The 16,923-nt window shown below is 42.2% G+C and overlaps 1 protein-coding gene across 12 annotated transcripts in view; it reads right to left on the reverse strand.

The window, feature by feature from the left end:
• MAP3K13 (mitogen-activated protein kinase kinase kinase 13) overlaps positions 1-16,867 on the reverse strand; it is an 82,748-nt gene extending 65,881 nt beyond the window's left edge. For 7 of the 12 annotated variants that reach the window (XM_054835000.1, XM_054835008.1, XM_054835010.1 and 4 more), the window contains exons 1-2: positions 11,942-12,009; positions 3,077-3,193 (exon numbers count right to left, since the gene is read on the reverse strand). The gene's annotated coding sequence lies outside the window, so the exon portion shown is untranslated. Of the gene's footprint in view, positions 1-3,076; positions 3,194-11,865; positions 12,010-15,488; positions 16,394-16,526 lie in introns of those variants that run through there. The other 5 variants (XM_054835001.1, XM_054835005.1, XM_054835003.1 and 2 more) reach the window with 5 other exon arrangements.
• Positions 16,868-16,923: the final 56 nt, after the last annotated feature.

Here is a 16,923-nt window from a genome sequence, read left to right on the forward strand (position 1 = left end):
ACACAGACCTCCAGTCCTAAAGCCCTATCTGCAGCAGCCAGCTGTCCTCAAAGGCAGTCAAGCAGGAATGAACTGCTGACACCTCCTGCTCTAGTAACAGCTCTGAAGGCAGCGTGCTCTGGTGCTCCCACGGGAGGCCAAAGAGGCACTTCCTCCGGTGCCCTGTCCTGCAGGAGGGATGCAATCAGAGCAGGCACCAGATCCAGCTTGCAGGCCATGTGGCAAACCACGATGCTGCCTCTGATCGAGAGGAGGCTTTGAGCCAAGAATCAGTACCAACTGTTTTACCAGAAACACCTCAAATATTTTTCTGGCTACCATTGACAATGTGTCCTCTAACAAGGCTGGAACAGCTACCAGCTCCAATGGAGGTGTCTGTACGACTCATACCATGAGAAGACCCAGTGCTGACAAAATCTGCTGGGGTTGTGACAGCAGCTAAGAAATTAGCAAGTCAACAATAAGCAAGCAACAGGAGCAAGTACTCAGAGCAGAAAGTATCAGGAATGCCAGTACTGCCTGGTATTTAATGACTCATACAGAGGAGGATTTAGGCGTTTAGGCTTACTGGCCAGTATGTGAACAGGTAATAGAAGAGCTTATGAAATCACTGGGAGCTCAGCTCTTCCTGACCTCAGAGAACAAAGAAGCCTTATAACAGCAAAATATCCTCTTTTCACTCTCCCTCTTTCTTTACCCTGTTGCACAACCTTTTTCCACAGATTAAAGTTGCACTTTTCACAAAACGTGAAAGCAGAAGAAAGAGGAGAGTGCAAAAGGAAGAAGAGGTATTTCTGTTTGTCCACATCAACAGAAAATTACACACTACACCAGAATAAATATTTTCAAGTGAGACTCCCTACTTTTTCAGATTTTTTTTTTTTTTTCAAAAAAGTTCACAGATAACATCTTTACCTTCAAAATATCCTTCATCCACACATGAACATCATGTGGTTTCACTCTGGACTTCTGCAATCACTCAAACATCACAAGAACTTTTTAATATTGGAGATTAATACATATATAGTTATTTGTGCACAATTCATAGACTGCTCTTACAATATCCTTCCTTGAAATAACTGAAGATCGTTACACAAATACATAAGCATTCACAGCCTCTTTACATATAAAAAGCACATAATATAGAAGAAACTATGGCACTCCAGGGTCTGGAGCATGTTTGGAATATTTAGACTGCAAACGCAGTACAGAAGAAATTGTTTTTTCCATATACATGGATAACACCTGACTTACGGCTCTTGGAACACATCCTACTTTTCCACAGCATTAGATTAGCTTCCACATTATTACGTAGAAAGTGTGAAACATCAATAGCAAGTTCCTATTTAAAGTCTTCCAGGAGTCGTCAGTGTCTATCTAGGTATAACAACAAAAACTCAAAATCCAATTGTCCCAGCTCACAAAAAAAGATACTCAGTTGACCTCAGTTTGTACGTTCGAACACTTCAATATTACTTTTCCCCACACATAGCTATAAGGAACACCCAGGGCAACACATTTACAATTAACGAAAAATTAATCAGAAACAAAGCTGCTGATTCAGGAACATGGACCCAGTACTACAAATCACTTTCCTCCAGGACTAATTTTCCATGCAAAGTCCCATGGCTCTAACGTATATAAATGAAGTTACTCATACACATTCCCAAAACATTCCAAAGCTCACCCTATGAAATCTGAAGAGGACACTTGCAAAACACAGGCAACTAGTCAATACAAGAGAACCTTTTAGAATTTAGTAACACTTTTTGGTATGGGGGTTTCAGGTTTCCAACCTTTTATTCAGAATTGTGCAGATTATACCAGAGACCAAATAGCACAAATGAATGTGAACGGTATTTCTCTCTCCAGCTACAAGGCTTTTCTTCCTCAAGTACTAAGGTATCAACACTGCATCCCCTCCTACATCTGTCAAGTACTACACCCATGAGAGGCTCATCAGCACTACAAATACACAAACATTTAAGAAACTCACATGAATAATGAGACACAGCTTCAAATCTGCAAAACCACAGGAAAACAGTTCAGTGCAGGCTGAATTTCTACCAGGCCTTTTTCCTCACACTGAAAAGCATTTAGGCACAAGAGGCCTATGACTCCAATGCTGGACATTTCAGAACAATTTCTGTGCAGACAGAATGACAACTGACAACCACCTAGACCTATTTTTCACCACCTACACTCCACTATTAGTTTTGAGTTCATAGGTGCTAGGTGGCTCATACCAAAAAATAGAAAAATTAATTATCAATAAAGTAACCCACAGAAAAACAAATTTATTAGTCTAATTAAAAATCAGAATTAATGCTGCTAAGCAGGCAAACTTAGACTTACATAGGCTCAATGGCTTCCTTCTATATCTTATTCATTAAAGTGACAGTAAAGTTTAAAACAAGAAATTTTAAACCTTAACTGTTAGTCTCAGAGTGGAGGACTCAAGTGACATTTCCCATTTTGATTTCTGTTATTAAAGGATTTTAAAACAACACTGTACAGTCACTGCCTACAGCCCCAAGGGGTTGAGTACAAAAATAACATAAAAGATATCACAAACTCTACAAAATATAATTTTGGTTTAATTTCATTCAAGCATTATGTTCTTTACTTTGGGGAAATTAATTTACCATCTTTGATAGCAAGCACTCTTCTTCAGCTATTCTGAACACTGATAATATCATTTGAGGTATGACTGGAACAGAACTTGAAAATGCCTTACCTAATTTAATACATTCACCAAACTAAACAAAAGTTTGTCTTACAAATTCAACTTTCTCATCCTGTAAATAAAACACCTGCGTTTCCTCCACTCACCAAAACATATCCATGTTCCCAATGGTTCACCTCTTTCACTAAGCACTCCAGCTTTTTCAAGAGCTTCCAAATTAATGATAGTTAATTGGTATGGTGGAAAATAATACCTATTTCCTACATATTTCTCCCAGTGATAAAATACACATTTTCACAAGCATGCTTCTACAGGCTGTGCTGAAATGCGGACAGATCTACCTTTGGGAAGACTGATGGTCAAGGCCCAAGACATTGGGCAGCTGCTCACCTTCAAGACATGATAGTTTCCAGTAGAAAAGCGTGAATAGGCTCATTTTGGAAGATGTAATGGTCCATCAGTTTTTGTCGTTAACTCTCTTTGCTCTTCCTCTCAGAAACTGGTATTCTGGAGATATAAAAAGAACATCAATTTAAAATACAGCTTTCTTGGGTAAAGATATTATGTTATATAAACATTGTATTTTGCCTGCTTTTTACCAGGCACACTGAAACCAATCTGATGGCTCCAGTCACTGAATTACTATGTCTCAAAGGCAGCAGTAAGGGCTTCTTTCCTTACCCCTGCGACCGTCAGAGCTTACACATTTACTATCTACATTAAAGTAGCATATTGAGAATTCATCCTAAAGATCGGGAATGGGGAAGGGACTTATTCAAAGTCATATTGGCGTCAGAACTGAGAATTACGCTGTTATCAAAAGTCCTTTTTCACCTTGTCTGCTACATCTTACAGACTGACATGTTTACTATGCTTAGGTTTATCTCAAAAGCACAAACACGGAACTTTTCTGCTGAATTTTGCCAAGGTTCCCTCGATAATAGATTAGCTTCCTTAACCTCATTAGGGACACTGCGCAGCACAACCAGGGCACTTCTTGGCCTGCCTGGGGTTCTGAGGAGTTTGAGATACGTTTGGAAAATAAGGCGGAAAAGGAAAAGCAAAAGTACTGGGATTGTAAATGACCAAATGCCACATCAGAAACAAATTCCCTAGGAGGCCCATTTTGCAGCCAAAATAATTAGATCACTAGCAAGAATCATCCCAAGCAGATAAATGGTGTGTTACAAGATTAACCAAGGTCACGTTCTCTTATACTCAGCTTTTTAAAAAAAGATTCCTCCCCTGAAAACTTAACCCTAGGGCTCCATCCAAATTAAGAAATTCTTTGTTGATGCACAAACTGAATCAAAGCATGTGATAGCCTGTCAAGTGCTGACTGCCCAAGGAAAGGCCACGTGCCTTTCAAGTGAGAGAAATCCACATTTGAGAGCCACCTTGACTCTGCAACTGCTGCTGTATGCTCAGAGATAACTCCAAACTCATTAAAATCCAACATTAAAAGTTTATTAAATATGCAAACATTAATGGAATTGGACTAGCAGCTACTTAGGCAGATAAAATTTCAACACAGCATGTCCTGCAGTTCCTGTTAGCAATATTCTGTCCTTTTGGAAGTGTCCATGAAAGAGTCACAATGCTACTCAAGGCAGTGTAACCCTCTATCTCTTTCAGATTACTCAGGTTGCACTCTCAAGGTTCTCACTGGCCAGAAACACACAGCTACTTCCTAATAAATACAGCTCAATACATGCTATCCATTTTCACTTTCACACTTGACTGCTTGAGGTGCAGAGTCTCCCTGAGATATTTTTTCTCCTTTGGCCATAGCTGCAGGGCAAGTCTCACACCTCTTTGCAGGCTCACAGGTATAGAGGTTTTGCATATATCCCATATATCTCTCATCAATTTGCTGCTGGAGTTTGAAAGAACTATAAAGAAAGGAGTAGTAGAGTGTGATACAGACAATATAAATTAAAGAAAATCAGCCCCTTAAAAGCAACTCTCCTGTACCTTTAGGTGACTTCGCACACATAGAACGTGTGTGTACAGCTCTGCTTGGAGCTACTCCTTCTAAAAACATGCATGAGAGTCCTCCACGCAAACAGCAATCTCAGTACATTTTGCTCCACAAAATGCAGTTTCATTCCTGGATGACACTGCAAAGTCCCAGTGCTTGGTGAGATCTCAACAAACCTCCAGGTTTTTGCTGTAGAGTGACATCAGACTTGGAAGTGTTCTTCACTAATACTATCAGCATAATCTGAGCTAACCCAGGGGGAAAGGAGGACAAGGAATATCTCTCATGACACAAAGCATAAACAAGTTCCTAAGAGTCTCTAATGCACCTCGAAGTGACTCTGGCAATAGCCTTGCTCTCTCAGTAGTAGCTTCAAAGAACGCCTGGAAGATTTAACCCTCTAATTGCACAAAAAAAAAAAAAAGTCTTCTCTCAACACACAAGCGTGGTATAGCACCTCTGACTTGGAGATGTGAGGTTTCAGCAAAAAGACTGAAATGAAATCTTCCGGAGCAACCTGGAAAAAGCACGACTTAGCAGGAAAGAAGAGAAATTAAGGAGTATGAAGTACTGTGACCTCCAAAGAAAACAGTGAACTCATTGAGCATGAAGAAAGGAAACTGGCCATTTGGCTGAGCAGGTTCTTTACTACCATCTTTCCTGCTACTGATGACAGCCTCGTACTGGAGAAGAGCAGGCTGTTTTAAGTGTCAAGAACTCCCCAGCACCCAGTCCGTGGGATGCAACACAAACCTGAAATTGGAGGTTTCTTTCAGTCCTGCAACCATATGGGCCTCCCACAAAATAGGCAGAAGGTTCAAGGGTGCCTTGGCCAGGAGGGAATCAACAAAACCACCCATCCATCATCTGATGCAACACAAGGCCTCACATGTTGCAGAACCTTGAGTAGCAGCCAGTTTGGGGTCAGATATAAAATAGCCTCCCACTCCATGAATCAGGAAGCCTGGGCTTAGATATAGATTTTCCAAGAGAGAACTGACAGCTCCTGTTGGGAATGAAGGCAAAGAGATCAACTGCAAAGTAACCTGGTTTCTGAAGAGGGCGCTGAACAAATCTCACACTCAGAATCTGGGAATGATCTTTGCTGCTTCAGTGTGTTCAGAACCACAGGAAAGCAGCCAGCTCACCAGCAAGCTCGAGGCACTGGTCCCAAGGTCAACTGTTCCTTGACAAAGCATAGGAAAACCCATACAAATCCCTTCATCTCTTAGGGACATCATGATGACTCTTTCTGTTGCAACTTGTACATTCTGACCCTAGACACAGGGGAAAAATGACTCTACAAACACTCCTTATGGCTCCGAGCACTACGAGACTTCTATATGGGTATCTCCTCAGTCAACTGCCTACCTGGTCAGCTTACTGAGCTCCTGAACTTGCCTGCACTGAACAGCCCATCGACAGTTCAGATTATCTCTCCCCACACAGCGCTTGCCCCTGGGAACAGGCAATGGATGATTGAACATAAAAATAATACTCGCAGCTTACAGCCAGCACCGTTGTTCAATCTTCTGCCCATCAGGCTGCAGGAGGAGACTCTAATCACAAGAACACATCAAATCAGTTAACTAGTATCTCCTCCCATTACAGACACGCAAGTACATCGAAACTGCAGGACACTGTGCCTTGAGGAATGTAAATAATCCATTAAAAGAGTGCTCTACTTGTAAGTGAACCAGGAAGGTCAAACTACTCTGTGTCAGCTATATGACATACTAACCTTTGCTTAGGAAAATAAAGTGAGAAAAGTCCTCCCAGCAACCCTATGACTAAAGCAACTTTTAAACATTCTCATTCCCAAAGCGGTGTCCTAATGCCACCGAGCAACACCCCAAACTTCAGCATTCAGGTTGTTATAAGGAAAACAGGTAGAAATCAAATTATGTTAAAGAAAACTCAGAAATCAATCTGCTACCTGCTGAAGTCCATGGCACCACCAGCACGATGCCCCAGCACTATGCTTCCTCCACCTCCAGCAGCATTCAGGTGCTTGGCTGATTTGAAGCCAGCAGCAGCACTGGATACACAGCACCAGTGGGAAACTGCTCCTCAAGGGATACCCAAATAGTCCAGAAATAGGGAGGGATATAATTGAAAGGAAGCTTCATCCCCTTTAGCATTAAGCTGTCCTGCCACAGACCAAAGGCCAAAACTGTAGTGGCCACAGCACCAGGCACCAAATAAGATAGTGACAATGCAACCTGACAAGACGGGCTGGCACAGTGATGCCGAACTGCGGATGTCACAGACACTGACCTTTATCTATGAGTTGTAGGGCAAATCTGTTGAACTAAGATAGGAGCAGGTATAACTCACAAGTCTCTGAAACGTGGACAAGGTATTTCCTGGCAACAATAACAAACCCATGGAGTAAAATGAATTTTTTCTCACTGACTTGCTGCTGGATGACCCTGCTAACACCCCCTTTGCAGAAGACAGGATCCTCTCTGACACAACCACCACCACCAGCTGATCCAGCACAGTGACACCAAAGCTGACATCGCTACATTCCCCTCTTCTTGGCTCTGAGGTTAGATAGGCTGACCACCTTCTCCCCAAGGGAACTCCAAAAATAGCACTCAATGGAGCCTACGCCTGAATAAACCACGGGCAGAGGTCTTTGTTCACAGCTCACACCACAGCAGTACATTCACGCAGTAGATGGATACGAGGAGAAATGTAGGCCACACATGCAACAAAAAAGAGATATCCAGACTTCAAAAATATCATAGATCTCATTTTCAGAATGAGGAAACGAATATCCGTTAAAATAGCCTGCAAGTGCTGGAGTCCAGCTCAACATGAGCCTGCTGGGCTAAGGGAAAAACACACTTCATTGAAAAGTGAAAAAGTCTTCTCCTCCCTGCTCGCTCCCCCCCCCAATTGCTCCATGAATCATTAAAGAAAAATCTTTGTGATGTAACTATTCAGACTTATACAAAGAACACTCGTAATTAGGTCTCGAAGTAATCCTCTGACCACCATCTGGAGCTCAGCCTAAATCTTGACCTCAGTCACACCAAACATCTGTGCATCTTTCAAACACACCTGAGAACATGAATTTCATGTCGGGATGTGATTCAAACTGGAAAAAGTTGACAGGAATGCTAAAAACCTGAACCACCTTTCCTCCGCGGGCTCTTCACAGACAGCTCTATAAATGCACGTTCCAGAATATCCAGAGAGTGAGCAAGGAGCAATTCATGCCCATCGCATTTAGGGAAATGGTTTCAAAATGACTAAGTAAAAAGGCAGGATTTATCAATGCAATCCTACATCTAAAACAAAATGTTTCTTCCATCGAAACCTCAATTTATAGCAAACAAAGTTGACACATGACATACCCAACCTTCTTCCAATAACACAAGAGAAAAATCTTCCTAGAACTAGATTCTGACAGGAAAGCAGACTTACCAGAGACATAAAATAACTTATTCCCCTCCCACAACGTATAAACGGCTCAAAATATCTTACTATTAAAGGATGCAGAAATTCCTTCACCTAAAGCACCATAGATGACTGGCTCTTTTTTTTTGCTAACAACCTCCTGATTAGTTTAAAACTCCTATTCCCCACTGGCAAATAAGAAAGTCTAAGATGCCTCCCACCTACAAAGCCTCTTAGTAGAGAAAAATGAGTTTTCTTTAATATATGGCTCTGTTACATGCTTAGCTCCTCGCAGCAAAGCATTCAAGAATGATACAAGCCACATCACCGAGGAACAAAATTTATCTTGTCAATTCCAGAGGAATTCTATTTTCAGTGAAGTTTAGCAACCAGATTTTAGACCTTTGTAAGAAAGCCCACATCAGCAAGGAAAGAGGCATGGAGCAGGCCGAAAATACCAAACCAGTTAAGCTTAGTTTGTATTTGAAAGTGAATCTTTGGAAGAATGAGAAATGTTTATTTTTTTCAAGGGATCACGTGTATATAAAACACAAAGAGCCTTCTGTACTGGGAGGCACGGAGACCTCCTGACAGCTGGCCTACTGGCACGCAGAATTTCTTCCAGCTAAAGGTATGTTTAAGTATAAATAAGAGCAAGATTAGAAAGGACCACTAGACTTGGCACCAATGATGAGACCCCAAATTCTAATCATTTCACTATCTCCAGAGAGACAGAAGAGGACTGTCACCGCTCCCAGGTACAAACTTAATTACCTACTCACATCATGCAGCAGAGACTACCAACACAGGGCATGAGGATAGTACAGGAAGGTTTATGTAGCTAAAGACTACACTGCAAAAAACACTAACATTTTTTACATCCTTATTTTGCATTTTTCTTTAAATGGTATTTTAACTAATTTTTATTTTCCACGGAGACAAAAAAAGAGACAGAGGAATTAACTCTACATTTAATTGGTTACAAGCATCACCAAACTGAGCCTCCTCTGCAATCATTAGCTGCTTCTGTGCACAGCTAGACTGGCTTCAGTTTGATAGGGAGTAATTTTAAGTTGTCATTACCTTTGCCACAACACCTTTCTCCTGGCTGCAGCTTCAGCAAGGGTTACACAAGACCAAAGTCCTACGCAGCAAGTCAATATTTAACTTAAGCACCGTACTGTTGAGACCCACCTAGAGTATTTGATATAGTAACTTATTAAATCTTACATTATCTTTTCTAACAAAGAATAATAAAGGGCAATTTATCTTCTTTATGAGAAGTTGTAAAGATAAATTCTACAAGGACAGCAGTAAGGTTCAGCTTTAATAATTTTAATAAGGGACCTAAAACAAAACGTTTCCATGAAAGGAGATCTAAACAATATGATGTGTATGCCACAGAACAGGTTCAAGTTAGGGACAGGAGCCATAGTGCAAAAATTACTTAAAACTAAACCGCACCAAGTTCTGGAAATTCAGCGCTTTTTTTAAGAGGTAGTATTTTAACACTGCAGTTAAGGCATTAAAGTATGTCACAAAGGGTTATATAAAACTCTTGGACATTACAAGGAGAAGTACTTATTCTCCACTAAGCATCTGAATAATATCTATGAGCTACTGTATTAATGTAGACTTTAAAATAATACAACAAACAAAAGACTGATTTTTGGTTTTCAAGCCAATTGTTCTTAATCTTAGTGAAGCTAACCAAATGGTTTATATCCCCAAAAAATTCTTTGCACATCTCTGATGTAAAGTTTTGCTAACAGAATCATCTTTTATCATCTTTTTGGACAGAGACCTTTCTGATGTCAGAAACAGCTGTTAAAATACAGTTCAGACCAAAACTGAGCAACTGAGAGTAATTTCTTATTTCCTACATCTGTTTCAATTCCTTAGCCACCTGTTTTCTATGTCTAAATGCGATTTCTTTATTTACTGTTAGTACTCCCATCTTTACATTTAGCAAAAAAATGCTTTTGTTCTCTAAATCCGACCACCTGTTTTAGCAATTATTCCAGTGAAGTTATTTGTGATAATCACCACAGGTAAATTTCTAAAAATTCTCCAGTTCTACATTTCTAACCCTTCACACGTACCAGTTTGGTCATCGCCCAAAAGTAAACTTTTTCAGGAAACAAAATAAAAATATTTCTACTGGGAAGGAGTGGAAGGGGGTAAGGGAGGGAGCTGAGAATATTAGCCACATCATCAAATAAGGAGACAGACAGCATTGCACACCTTTCATCAAAAAAAATACCAAAACAGAACAACAAAAAACCGTCAAAAACAACACAAACACTAGGCCAGCTCACCTCTCCAGGGAAGTGCAGCCTCAGGGAACACTTTCACAAGCAGCTTAACTGATTTTGATCCATGACACTGCCTAATGGGCGGACTGCCTCTCCCTGTTATATACACTAGCTTTAGCACAGACAGGCAGCTCCATCAGTTCAATTTCTGGACGCTGCTAATTGCCAGCCAGTTTGGTAGATGAATCCGGCGACCACGCAACCACCAAACCTGCACACGAAAGGCAATGAAAATGGACAAAAGTAGTGCACAGGGCCACCCTTTTCAGAAGTAGCATCATCTTAAACTTGCTCTCTTGAAATTCCACCCTTACTGCCACAGATATGAAAATGTAAGCTTTCACATCTCAGATGCTTTCTTGGAGCCGTTGGATCAGGACTCAAATCCATCTCAGCGTGAGAGCAGAAAGCATTTCTTTTTTCTTTTTTCATTCTGCTTTAAGAATGAGATCAGTATGTTAAGACCAGTTGATCTCTGAACCAGTAAAACTAGAAGATAAAAGAACTGGAAATGAAGTCACAACAAGGTCTTAGTAGTTTCCACCACCAAAACTCCCGCAAAACTCAAATGAGAAAGAAGGCTGACAGGTTCCTATCCCTTTCCTCTGCAGGTTTTATTTTCATCGTACTATGGTTGCAAGCGTTACTTACATCCATTTCCATCCACTTAGCATATATAAGCTTGAGGTCCTAGATTCTGCCCTGGGAACTGCCTTTCCCCATAACAAAGGCAAGAAGCTGTCTTCATGGTTTGAAGCGCTGCACTTTTTACTAGTTACCACCTTCTTTCACTCTATCTGGCAAGGCCAAAGATAGTCCAAGCAAAGCATCTGCTCAAGCCATCCCCTTTGCTCTTCCAAACTTCTGTCAGACAAGAGAAGCACTGAAATTACTACAATTTCCTTTACTTTACCGAATAGGGCACAAAACCATAGAAACCCGTGCTGGTTTTTTTGATCTGTCAACAGCCTCTGGTACGTTTTGCTCAGACAGGATTACAATAAGACTTAATACGGTAACGATCTGCTTCAGATTTTGTCTGGGGATTTATTTAAACGCTTCCTCCTTCCCGGGAAGAGGAGATAATACTCTGCAATTGTTCATCTGCCCCAAAATAAGCATTACCAATCCCTCGCTTCGTTATAGGGCTGAGAAACACCCAGCGCCACGGATCCACCTCTAATTTTTTTTTAAATTAAAAAAAAACAAAAACGCGAAACTCCTTTTTTTTTTTTTTTAACGATGCAAGCGCGGAAGCTGTGCGCCTCCAAACAGGAGCGGACAAATCCCGGCTAGACCCACGCAAAGCAGAAGCGACACCAGGGCACACCGGGACGCCCCACAGCAAGGCGGCGGGCGGCAGCTCCCACCCCTGCGCGCCCGGAGTTCAGCGGGGAAGCACTGGTGGCCGTCCCGGGGGAGAGACCGGGGGCTGAGGTGCCGCCGGGGGCTGAGGGGCCGCCGGATCCGCTCACCTCCAAGGCGATCCCGCGAGCAGGGACCCTGAGAGACAAGGGGAGGGGCCCGACCCAGCCGCCCCCGCCGCGTTACCTGAGCGCCCCGTCCGTGCAGCGGCATCACCGCCTCACTCCCCTCAGCACCGGCCTCGCCTCTGCCGCGTCATTTCCGGGGCCGCGCTCCGCCCCCGCAGCGGGGAGACGGATGCGCAGGCGCAGCGGCACGCGGGCGGCGGTTGGGCCGCACCTGAGGCGGCAAGCCGTGAGGCGGCCGGTCAGTGTTTCGTGGGGGCGGTAATGCTGCACAACAGTGCCTGAAACCGTGAATAAGGGGGCTGTAATCTTCTCGGTTAGTGGGTTTCGGTAGTGCTTCCATGTCTTTAGCAGTAGTTTTGTATGTTCATCAGGACAGCAGCACTGCTTCAGTGCTAAGGGAGTGCCATACTTGGAACATTAATGAAGTTTTCTGAAACCCTTCTGAATTTCCATTCACGCTTCTGTTTTCTACCAGTCAGATTTATGCTGGGTTAGAGAAAGGAGTAAATTAAGAGGGAAAAGGTGAACTCTAATGTCCCTATTACCATTTGTGGGGATGATCGCAAACATCTTTTGTTCATCAGCTTCACAGTTTTTTGGATAAAGCCCTGCATTGCTTTTGGTGATGGTGGCCACTGTAAACCAGCACACGTAGTATAAATAAACGAAACAAACCAAAAAAGGCAGTGATACCTGTATGACAGCACTAAGTGCTTACGTTTGCTCTCATTGAAAAAATTCTGAAGCATGCTCTGCACTTTTATTTCTCCTCCAGTGGAAGCCGTAACAGCCACGTCAATCAGACTGCAATGTGCACACTGAGCAATGAGGGACTATGGCTGCAGATTGCTCTGCTCTTGCTGTTCTTTCCTGTCTCAATCCAAGAAGAAGGCCGCTCTGCTTGCCCAAGCAATACCACGGCTTGCCAGGAGGTGTTGCTTTGAAACCACGCAAATATCGGAGCTTAAAAATCATGATACGGGCTCGGACTATTACAAATAACCGACACATACTTTGTTCTGGCAGTGAGAACTCAAGATCCTCAATTTGAAATGGTAAGGTTTGTTTTAGACAGTTTAAATCTGAAATGTGGGAGTAGTACAGAGGGAAATAAATACTGAGCAGGGCACCCACTCGATAGGAAATACTGTGGGTTTGTACATTGCTAACGAATACGTTACAGCTTTGTGTGTGCTAAACTAAATGGCTTTGTCTTTGCAGGTCTGGATGTTAAAATATATATATATACACATAACACAGCTGATGCAGTGGGGAGTTTTAGAGGGGTAACTCTTGGTTTCAAGAAGCCAAGTAGCAGAGTAAGCCTCAGTAAGACAAAGTTGTCCTGCTCGGAGTGTCCCTCTCCACAGCTGCACATGTACATTTTAAAAGAAAATGAGCTGTTTCTTTCTAAGGGGGAGTGCAGTGTTGGATATACAACTGTTCTCCACCTACAGCCCTGGTTTTAAGTACGTATTAACAGTGACAAATTTCATTATGCATTTAATTTTGCCCAGCCTTGGTCTAGAAGACAGAACAGCAGGTAAAGAATGAGATCAGTATGTTAAGACCAGTTGATCTCTGAACCAGTAAAGCTAGAAGATAAAAGAACTGGAAATGAAGTCACATAAAGTTTCCAAGACATTTAAAACCTTTTTTACTAAAGGAGAAAAACGCCTCAAAGGATACCCAGCAAGGAGGAAAAGTTTTTAAGTATGTCTTTATCCCATCACGCTAAAACAACCTCCATTGCTAAAACAAGCTGAGGCTCTTCAGCAGAAATTTAAACTCTAGAGTAGGATGATATTTTACAGCCCACAGTATGCCTTGTTCTGTAGATGTAGTTACCACACTTAGTCCAGCTCTGCCTTTCAAAGAGTTGTACGTACCAGCCCCGAGGCAATGAACTCCACCTCACTGAGGCTCTGCAAGGCTGGGTTTGGAGACAGTTTAGAAAAGGGCCTCACAGTTAGCAAAGTGTGTTTGAGCTTTTGAAAATTATTTTATGATCAGATGTTTACCAATACTGGTTTTCACCGGAGATGAAGGTATTAGCCAGGATCAGAGAACCGTATACCAGACAAAAGATTGTAAAGGTAAGGAGATCAGTAGCTCTTTTTACGCTAAATATATATTTTTTTAAGCCAAAAAAATTTTGAAAAAGTCATAGCTGTAAAAGGGAAAGCAGAAAACAGTTGTTGGTGAATTTAGCTGCTGTCAAAACCAAGTAAGTTTTCAGAGCTCCTACCCCTCTCAGCACTGTGATCGTGGGTTTTAGCACAAAACCTCACCTCAGACTGTACAACACAGCTAGTTAGACCTTCTGTATTCCTCAGAGGTAGTTTCAGCAGAAATAGTCTGCTCCTGCAGCTGGAACATCGCAGCAGACACTTCTTTTCAAACACCTCTGGGGTCAGAAACATATGTTTTGTGCAACTAGTCAAATAATAATTTTTCAGGACTTTTTTTTGTTCTGTATGAATACATTTATAGCAAATTAAGCTGCATCTTCTGAAGGACCTTAATAAAAATTAACCCAAGCTTCTTATAAATAAAGCACTCGTTTGCATCATTCAGCACTTCCTGAACAAGGCTGATGATCCCAGGAGGTTGTAGGAGACTTGACAGACTTGCAGGGTTCTTTTGCTTTTACCACAGCACATGCGGGGCAGGAGGGTTGGAAGGCAAAGCACTTCCATATTCATTGAAATCTGTCTTTTGGTGAATATCCCTCCTTTCCGTTTCTAGTAATGGAGTCTCTATGGATTTTATATTCCCGTTTTGAGAAGCCTCTCCTTTCTCCAGAGCTGGAATGGGCACCAGGTACATTTTCTGAGCATTACCCTCTACTATGTAGTCAAAAGACTACGAATTTTACAAATCAAAGGGCTGACAAAACCTAACACCACCCAGAGGAATATCCACGACCTACCTCACTGTCTGCCTTGTCCTGTTGAAAGAAAAGCCTTTCATTACTACTCAAAATTTCTTACACAAAGTTAAGCCTCAACCATAATCCTAGTTTACTTCTGCAATGGCATCAGCTGCCTCAGACAAATGAGAGTAAAGCTGTCCCCTAGCAGAGCATGAAGACATGAGTAATACTAGATATGCAGGTTTAGCTGTATTTCTCTTCGTACAGCGAGGTATCTTTTCTTTTGGCGGGCCTAGGCCTAGAGAAAGCTCTGCGCTGGAGACCTGTACAAGCTTTTGGGGAATTTCTCAAAAGCTTACAGAAAGAAACTTGACCATCTTGATTACATTTTGTCACGGTTAAGTGCTCCAACAGGCAACCTCAACCCTCTCCCACGGCTGCCTGCGCCCAGGATCAGACTGCTGTGAGAGAAAAAACAGCCAGCAGCCTAACCCAGGGCCCTGCACTCGTCTTCCTCCATTGGTTTGGGAGTTGCATTTACGCTTAGGCCCCTGTACAGCTTGGCACAGGACGGATTAAATACTTCACAGAAAGCTCTGAAGACTTAAAATTTCTCTGCTTTTCCACTTAAATGCACTTCCTCTTCTCACTACCCAACTCTATTTATCTTGAAGGGAAGGAAAAAAAAAGACAAACATAAAGCTCACAATAATAAACCTTAAACATTTACTGGAGCCTTTCCACGACTCTGTAGAGTCACTGAGCTTTCTTTTCCTGAGAACTGCTTTCTTCTGTGATTGTTGATGCTCAGAAGAGTCCTGTTTTGTCAGCACTATAGCACTTCTCTTATTAAAGGACAAGTAAAATAGACCTGTAAATTATCAACAGAAAGCACAACTCAGAGTGATCTTTGGTTTCATTCTGGTTAATAAAAATACAACAGATCAGTTAGCCCGCCAAGGCATAGTTTACAGCATTTTCATAAACTCCTAAAACACAGTTTTACAAGCAAATTGCAGAGTATTATGCCTTTTTTTTTTTTATATAACAAATGACAGACAAGCTGTACTGACCCACCACAGCAGCAATAACAACAAAGGCAGCAGTTGCAGTGGGTGAAGACTATATATTCGTACGGACCTTTCTGTATGCATAAATCAAGTTCTAAAATTATCTGTACCTGTTCCAGACCCGGGGAAGGAGCTGTAGCCATTCTGCCCAGTGGCTGACATTTAAAGACCAAGAGATATTAAAAAGAGAATGTAGAGCTATAAAAACATTTCAAGCAAAGTTAACTTTCCCCAGTGAGCTAATTAGGATAAATTGCACCCCGCAGATTAAACAACACCCTCATCACACACCTGTACCTGGGAGAAGCACGTATGGTTGCTGGTGGGTTTTTGGGGAGTTACTGGGAGAGTCACCCTGGTCTGAGGGTTGGCTCTGACATGTACCTTACCCAGCTCTGTGAGCAGATGCTCCTGGAGCATCCTCCTCATGTTTTCTGAATTGCTTCCTGAAGAGCTGCACCAGGGATGCTCGCAGCACAGGGCAACCAGCCACCACAGATCAATGCAAACAGTCATCAATTCTTCAATGTCCAGAAATTTTCCCTCTGAAGAACCTTTTCTTTCCCTTGAATTATATTTTCATGCAAAGGATACATTTTGTAATATTAGAAACTTTCTTCTTTTTTTTTTCTATCTTTTAGCTCTTTTTACAAACCGATAATTTTCTAAGTAGGATTTTACAACACGGCAAAGCTTACCTGTCCTGGTTTGAGCTGAGATAGAGTTAATTTTCTTCATAGTAGCTAGTATGGGGCTATGTTTTGGATTTGTGCTGAAAACAGGGTTGATAATAGAGATAAATCCTCACTTCGTTAGCTCCTCTGTATTAATTAAAGAAAAATCACACGGGCCTTAGCCTCTTGCGGAGTTTTAAGCAAGACCAGCCCTTGTGACGGATGTTTTCCATTCAAACCCCAGGAGCGTGTTGCGTCCCATCACGCCGTGACATCCTTTCCACGCAGGGGTTACCGCCGGTATCCCGGCACGGAACTGCGGGGCTAGGTGTAAAACGATGCCCGAGGAGGCGTAACACGAGGGGAAACTTTCGCACGTTGAATCCCAGGCGGAGTCACCGGGTCCCTGCAGGCCGGGGCG

The sequence above is a fragment of the Grus americana genome, chromosome 9 (assembly GCF_028858705.1).
Source record: "Grus americana isolate bGruAme1 chromosome 9, bGruAme1.mat, whole genome shotgun sequence".
NCBI lineage: Eukaryota > Metazoa > Chordata > Aves > Gruiformes > Gruidae > Grus > Grus americana.